The 7,535-nt window shown below is 39.5% G+C and overlaps 1 protein-coding gene across 1 annotated transcript in view; it reads left to right on the top strand.

Moving 5' to 3' along the window:
- Positions 1–2,701: 2,701 nt before the first annotated feature.
- The window catches only part of LOC101856553 (uncharacterized protein in proB 3'region), a gene marked incomplete in the record, with an annotated part of 19,741 nt that continues 14,907 nt past the window's right edge, over positions 2,702–7,535 (top strand). Inside the window, 1 exon segment of the mRNA XM_005090351.3 lies at positions 2,702–3,004.

Below are 7,535 nucleotides of genomic sequence, written 5' to 3'. Positions count from 1 at the left end.
TAGATGGAAGTTTGACCCGTGTCAAAGGTTGGTAGGCCTATGTGGCTGACGATTCGTTAAGTGGCTGCGGGTTGACGAAAGGGAAAAGCGCCTCGGCGCCGATCTTTCCGAGGGTAGAACGTAATGGACACATAATTTTCAGCGGGTGTAGGCTGTTCCTCTGAACTAGATCTAGATTTGACAAGTTGGGCTTTACTTTATGTTAAGTGTCATGTTGTGAACGGCTGTTGTGTTGTAAATTCCAACATGCTTTCTTCAAAAAATAAATAAGAAACGATTTGGCATGCACATGCTACTTACTTTAATTTTTGTTTTTACCTTAATGTAGATTTGCATAAAATATATCTCTTTTATCCCATACGAGAGACCGTTTGCATACAGCGGAAACCAAGGCACTGTTCACGTTAAAATATTAACAAAATATGTGAACAAGTGTGTTTTTTTAACATACACACGCAAGCACACACACACACACACACACACACACACACACACACACACACTCTCTCTCTCACACACACATACACACACACACACACACATACATACATACACACATTAACAACACACTGAGCGCACTTCTCAACTCAATAACTCTACCAAATTCAAAATTCTGTTCAATGAGCCTGTAGAATTTGGATCATTGATTTCAAATATCTAATCAGATTTTGTCTACGTCGCTTCCTTGTTGAGTAACGGTCAGTTGAAGAAGTCCCCAGTCCAGCCCTATGACGTTACACATCCGGTGACGGCCCACTGGCAGGGCAGTCATCTGCACCGAGCAGCGGCTTTCGGTAAGTAGGAATCAACATTTCATTCCTATAAAATAAGCCGCCACCGATCCCGCAGATCAGCGCAGAGAGTAGGCCTTGGTCGTGTCTCTGTGCGCGTGCAGAAATTGTATAGATGGATTCCTATAGCTTACGGTTAGGTGACAGAAATGTTTGTGTTCTCCCACTAATACAAGATCTACATTGCATCGATTTTTTAATTTTCATTTTTTGCGGAGGGGTAAAAAACCTACTAAAACGATTTTAAAAACACATTTCTTTGCTGGTTTGTACTGTCCAGTTATTGTTGGATCTGATAGATGAAATTCGCCTTTTCAGTGATCTAGGTTGTGTCAATGGGGGTGGTATATGAGATGAATATTATTTCGGAGATCCTGTTGTGGAAAGGGGGGGGGGGTCTCTTGGCCTAGAGGTTAAGGTGTTTGCCTCTCACTCAATAGGTCCCGGGTTCGAATTGGGAGAGCGACGGAAATTTTTCTTCTCTAAAATGGTCTCCTTTCACCTCCTCCCCTGCTCTCTAGCAATGTTCTGTCGTCTGCTTACGTCTCCACTTTCTGCCCCCCTTCTCCTCACACCCTTTGCTCCCTCCTCTAGGCTCCTGACTCTTTCTACAGCATTTCTACTTCTACTCCCTGTCACCTTTTTACTGCTGTCTTTCAACCCTTTCAGCCACACCCTTGATCTTGTGGTAGGAAAGATATGAACCTAGCCTCCTCGGACAAGGATGAAAAATCTTAGAGGTCCCGTGTGCAAGTTGCGCACGTTAAATATCTCTTGGTCTTCCAGAATTAATAAGAGTAGGCTTCGGCAGCCAACCAGGAAACATTCAAAAGTTTCCTACTAACTGAAAAATGTTTAATGTGTCGTATGCGCTCATATGGCCTTATGTTGCGAACGCCGTTAAACACTCACCCCCCCCCATAAAAAGAAGAAAAAAGAGATCATGTCCCTTCACTTACCCTGAAAGAGTTGATGGGACGGAATACCTACTACCTATCATCTAACATTAGTTTTCGTCACTTGACCATGTAACAACTCGGTGTCTGTGGTGTAGCAATAAAACGCTACGTTGTCACACGCAGGAGACCCCATTCCTATTCTTGTGTGGAGATAATTTTTTATCGAGTTCCTCTGTTTTTCTGTTGGGGTTTTGTATCCCTTTCAGCCAGGGTCGGCCCTGACATGCAGGACCAGAAGGTCGCCTCCTAAATGGTCTAAATTGTGTCAATACGAACTTGAAACAGCAGCATAAAAAATCCTTGTTACATTGTTGACCCGAGAGGTAAACTAATTCTTCTGTGTAGATCGTCACTATAAGAAGTTAGTGTTCTTAAAAGCCTCTTTGAAAACTGGTCTTCCTTGGGATGAAATTTGGCATTTGGCTCCCATTGTTTATAAAAACAAACAAAACAACTCTTGATGTTATGTTAAGTTTAACTTTGTCTGTCACGTTCTCAGGGAAATGTTCCCTAAAAAAATATTTTCTAGACTTGAGTTCACCAAACTCTTGCCCACTGGCCAGATCGGGTTTAATTTATGTCAGTTTGTTTGACCTGCTGCCATGCCACCATGCGGGTTTAATCTTTTTTTAAAATACAGCTTTCGTAGGACTCGGTCTCCAAGATAATAACATGTTATTTCATTGAACTCTACAGTACCTTATGCAGTCGCGAGCGCCGTAAAACACTTATCCCCCCAAAAAAAAGAAAAAAAAAAAAGAAGAAAGAAACCTACAGGGCAAATTAAACGTGATTTTTCTGGACCTCATAACTTCCAGCTAATTCAGCACACTTTTTGCTCGGCTTTAATTTGACAGCGGGTGTTTGGAGGGTGCCACTTGTAGGTCCTACTTCGTTACATTCCGTCTGTTATTTCTGTTTATCTCTCTTACTTTTTCCCAGCACTAAACGACCATTTAGCTCGCGCAATGTGTGAAGGGTGGTAGGGGGCGCCTTTTGCAGGTGACCGCAAAACTGGGAGGTATGCTGATCTGAATGTCATTGTTAATTACTTCTGGAGACCGTGTATATCTTTCATGACTCTGCTGGCGTATGTTGTTCAGTTGTGTCCAAGCATAAACGTTGGTAACAGCACGAATATAATACTCTGACCTAAAAATCGATTAAAGCGTAGCGACATGGTAACTTAAATGTACTTTCTGAAATGTCACGGTGCTTTACAGCAAGGTCACTTACACCAGTGATTACAATGAAGTAAGTATTTATAATTCAAAGTAAATATGTGTTTGTGCTTTAAAACCCCCGTCGATACCCAATTTAGATAATGTAGGAGGCGGGCTTCAACCCTGCCTGTCAGGGCCAACCAGGTTGAGAAGGATAAAACATCCCACCAGAAAGGTAAAAAATTCTCCGTGCATGGGAATCGAACTCAATGTCTTCAAAGTGCATGCGACGCGGAGTGCCAAGTGTTACATCCCAGATGCCTTTAGCAATGAAGAAGATGGAAAACAAGAAAGCAGAAACGATGCATAAAAGTGAACATGACGATGTTATATTATTGTAAAAATCATTATTATTATTATTATTATTATTATTATTATTAAGACATGTCAACAAAATCCAATATGGCCGCCGTATCCATGGAAACGAAACTTTTTCTCAAATATGATTGTGGATTTTAAGTCTCCTTACTATGCTTGTTATATGTGTGAAATTTGTTAAAATTTGGCCGAGTAATAAGCGAGATAGCCTTCAGGTGTAGCCCCCCTCCCCCCCTTTATGAAATTTTGCTAATGTATCTTTCTTTTGATGACAAAATACCCATCCATCTTGAACAGAAGTAGAAATATTTGTGATTGAAAGAGATGGAGGGAAGCCGTATATTACAATGCCCCTGAAAGCTTTTTCCACCTTGATTCACATACTTCACTTTTACTTTTTTACTTTCCCGATCCGGCGACCCTCTGAGTTCTTGCCCTTCGCTCTGAGACCTTCAGTTTCATAAATCTGAGAACACTGAGGGTATATACACCTAAAAAGAATTTAAACGCATTTTAACAGTTTGAAAACTGTCTCTAACTGTATACCCCTCTGTCCCCCTTCCCTTCTCCCTCTTCCCAAAACGCACATGCACACCAAGACATACACCTGGTACGGAATAAACCATGACGAGGTCGTTATTGGTGTGTTGTCAATTAAATTGATCAACATCTACAATACATCTACAGTGTTGTTTGGTATCTGACACAGTGGTTTACAAGATGAAAACCACGTTTTGGGTATATGGAGTCATTGATATCACCTTAAAGTTTGTTCACTTGCCTTGCCTTTCACGAAAAATACCCTTTTATCTGAAATAGACATTGAGACAGTTGCAATAGAAGGAGGTGTGGTTTGCCTGGTATCAGATGTAGAATTAGCGAGAAAATGCCAGCCAAATTTTGGTTACTTCTCTGGAGTGTCCTCTGAAACTACATATGATTATTTTTACCTTTGATCAATGTTATCAGTAAAATCCATGCAAGGTAGTGTGTTTTTACATGGATATGAAAGATAATTAGCCCAAATATTTAAAAAAGCAATAACAATGACAAACGTGTCGATAAATGTCGATTTCTTTGATTTTATTATTTTGACGAGTACCTGATTTCACCATGACGCTTCACATGATGAGTTTCAAGGAAAGTGAACTTCCGTGCACGCTTGCTCTCTGTGGTCTTGCTATGGAGCCGACCGTAGGAATAGGCTGACAAATCAAATGTGTCAGTGACACGATTAATTAAGGTGTTTAGTTGGACAACCGTACGTAAAACATCACTCTCCTGAGGAGAAAAGCAAAAGCTGTGTTTCTGGAATTGCTCGCACAGGCCTATAACACAGTTAGTGTTAGTGGTATGATATCAAGTATTATGCAGTGTGTTATGCTGTGATGTGTATTTAATTAATTTTATCAGCGTGGTTGCGCTCGTTTGTGCGCTGATCAATAGCATAACTTGTAAGTTACACTTTGTTGTTCCATTACGAAGGATTATGCCTCATCATGCTTTGTCTTATCATAGCCAGCCCTGGATACATCATGTGTTGAGCACCACGCCGAAGGGAGAAAGCGATTCTCTGGATAGTGTTTGGTTGTTGTTATTATTGTTGTTGTTGTTTTTGTTTTTGTAGCAGTTGTTCTTGTTCTTGTTCTTTTTGTCGCTGTTGTTGATTTGACTACTACTTTTCTTCAAAGCGTTTGAGATGGACGTGTTGGAAATAGACAGAAAAACACAGTATTCCTGTCAAAGAGATACATTATTAGTAAATTCAAGATCATAAATGAAGACAGCAGCAAAGACATTTTACTCAGTGAAGCTTGTATACCCCTTTTTTACCTCACTGCTACTGGAATTTTCGTGCATATTTTAACCTAATATGCTCATAACCCAACACAGTGCATGATGTAAATAGCAGACGGATATCATTTTAAAAAAATAAAAAAAAACCAAAATAAATAAATAAATAAATAAATACATTAATTAATTTTTTAAAAACACGCACCACATTGTAGCAACATAATACTGCCCTAAGCTGTCCCAGCAGCGTGTAGAATTTTCACATCCTAACCGGGTTGGCAAACGTGTAAACTTTACTTTTTAGTATTTTATTTTTATTGTCTTCTTTCAATGAAACACAAGTAAACTTGAAGGTGGGATTCGTTAAATGGTTCATCACAGGGGTCTACTGGGGTCTTCTACTGCAAACGTGAACAAACAAAGAGAAGTAAACAAGAAATGGTTGACATTGTTGTGAGTTGCAATTTAGAATGTCGTTTTAAAGGACACAGTGGTTCTAATATTTTTTTTAATGAGTATGTCATGGTGTGTATGTCACGCGTGTTTCACTTAAATGCTTCTATATAAGGCTAGACAATTCCTATGCAATAACCACGTCCACTGTATTCAGTATAGTATGTGTCATTCTGAGGTAAAAGAGCTACGGTAAGATGCTGATTTTGATTCTTAGTATCTTTAACTCATTGAAGACTCTCGTTCCGGTCATTTGTTTAAAGACTCGCTGTTTTGAGACTGTTAAAAAAAAAAGAAGAAGAATGTCTTATTTGTACAGACTTTTCAGTTCTGTTTTCTCTATCTGAAGCTACAAACATACAATAAAAGAAAAATAGGCAATAAAATGTATACTAAGAAACAAGCTAAACCGTGTTTCTGGTTTGAGTACGATGTTTTAGAATTTGCTGCAACATTGCCTTACCAGGTCTGCTGCTGGTCGCGTGGTGGAATCAGGCTCTCGTCATTTCTTGGGCATGTAGAGTTATTGATATCATATAAAAGCTTGTTCATTTGTCTTTATTTAGAGGGAAAAAAATATCCAATTACTTTGAACACAAGTCGAGATATTTGCGAAAGAAGGAGGTTGGTGACCTGTTTTCAGAGGTAAAATTAGTGAAAAAATGGCCGCCAAAGATTAGTTATTTCCTTAGCTTAAGAGTTCGTGGTGACTGAAAATTTACATTCTTTGTGCCTTTAATCACCGTTTTTCAGAAAAATCCACACAGAAATGAGTTCTTTAATAGGCATGACAGGTGTTGAGCAAAAAAACCCACAAAAACATTGATAAAAATTCACAAACCTACGTAAAAATGCAAGTTTCTTCATTTTGATTATTGACGAGAGCCTGAGTTGACCACGCTGCCTCACTTATGATTTGTGTCCGCTACGTCCTTGAAGAGTTATAACAGCCGACACTTCTCAACATTAGATAAAGAAAATGGAAAGAGGGAGAGACATCTATTCGTGAACAAGTATCATAGAACAACAGATCATTCACTTGAAATGGTTCAACTGATTATTTAATCTTCCAAGATGAACAAAACAGTAAGCCTGTAATAAAAGCAGTATTGATATGCTGATATGCCATGGCTGTAGACAGAAATTGCCGAAACGGCTGAGTACCGGTTCATATGTTTTTTGAATACCTGTTCGTACATTTCGGCGTCTCGTCTTGGGTATAGCTGTTATAAGGCGCTCCGCAGGCACACACAGAAGATTTTAGTGTGTGTCCCTGCTAGGACGTTGTATCCCTCGTAGCTCATGTTGGACTTGGCAGGCAGGGCCGAGCAGCACGCCCCATATATGGTCGAAATTGTATCGATGGGGCGCAAAATGTTTCCATTTACAATCATACGTCATAACACGTTATGTGTTTAATTAATCAGAAACAGTTTGTAGCATGTAGCTGCACGTAGACTGATTCCAGCGTCAAATAGGCCTACCTTCATCTGTTGAACAATGAGTCAGGTATATAATTATCCTAAGATCTTCCAAACTGTGCTCTGAAAATTTAAAGTAGATTTAAAAACAATTGTCTCACGGAATACACCAGGAAAGTAAACACTTTTAGTTGAGTAAAGTAAACATGGAGTACACGTCAGATAACTTCGGTAATAGTCTACTTAAAATTATAGGCTAGAAAGCTGAAGCCACTAGATCTAGAAACAGATGTCGTTCGTTCGTCTGTCGTCGACCTGGTGGTAGAGGTGGGCAAAATCCGGATATCCGGATAATCGTATAATCCTCAATAAGTACGTTATCCGAATTCAGACTCTTTACTCTTTTTCCTCAGAGCGTTCCTAACCCGTTTGCCGAAGTGGGTGCACTCATTTGTTGACCCCGTTTGTTAAAGTGGTTCTAACCCAAATTTGCCGAATCGGTACATAACTTTATTATTTACCGAAGAGGTGTACTAACATATTATCCGGATTTTATTGAAGCGACTCATTGCCCAG

This window comes from Aplysia californica, unplaced genomic scaffold (genome assembly GCF_000002075.1).
Source record: "Aplysia californica isolate F4 #8 unplaced genomic scaffold, AplCal3.0 scaffold00016, whole genome shotgun sequence".
Classification (NCBI taxonomy): domain Eukaryota; kingdom Metazoa; phylum Mollusca; class Gastropoda; order Aplysiida; family Aplysiidae; genus Aplysia; species Aplysia californica.
This window is presented reverse-complemented; position numbering and strand designations above follow the sequence as displayed.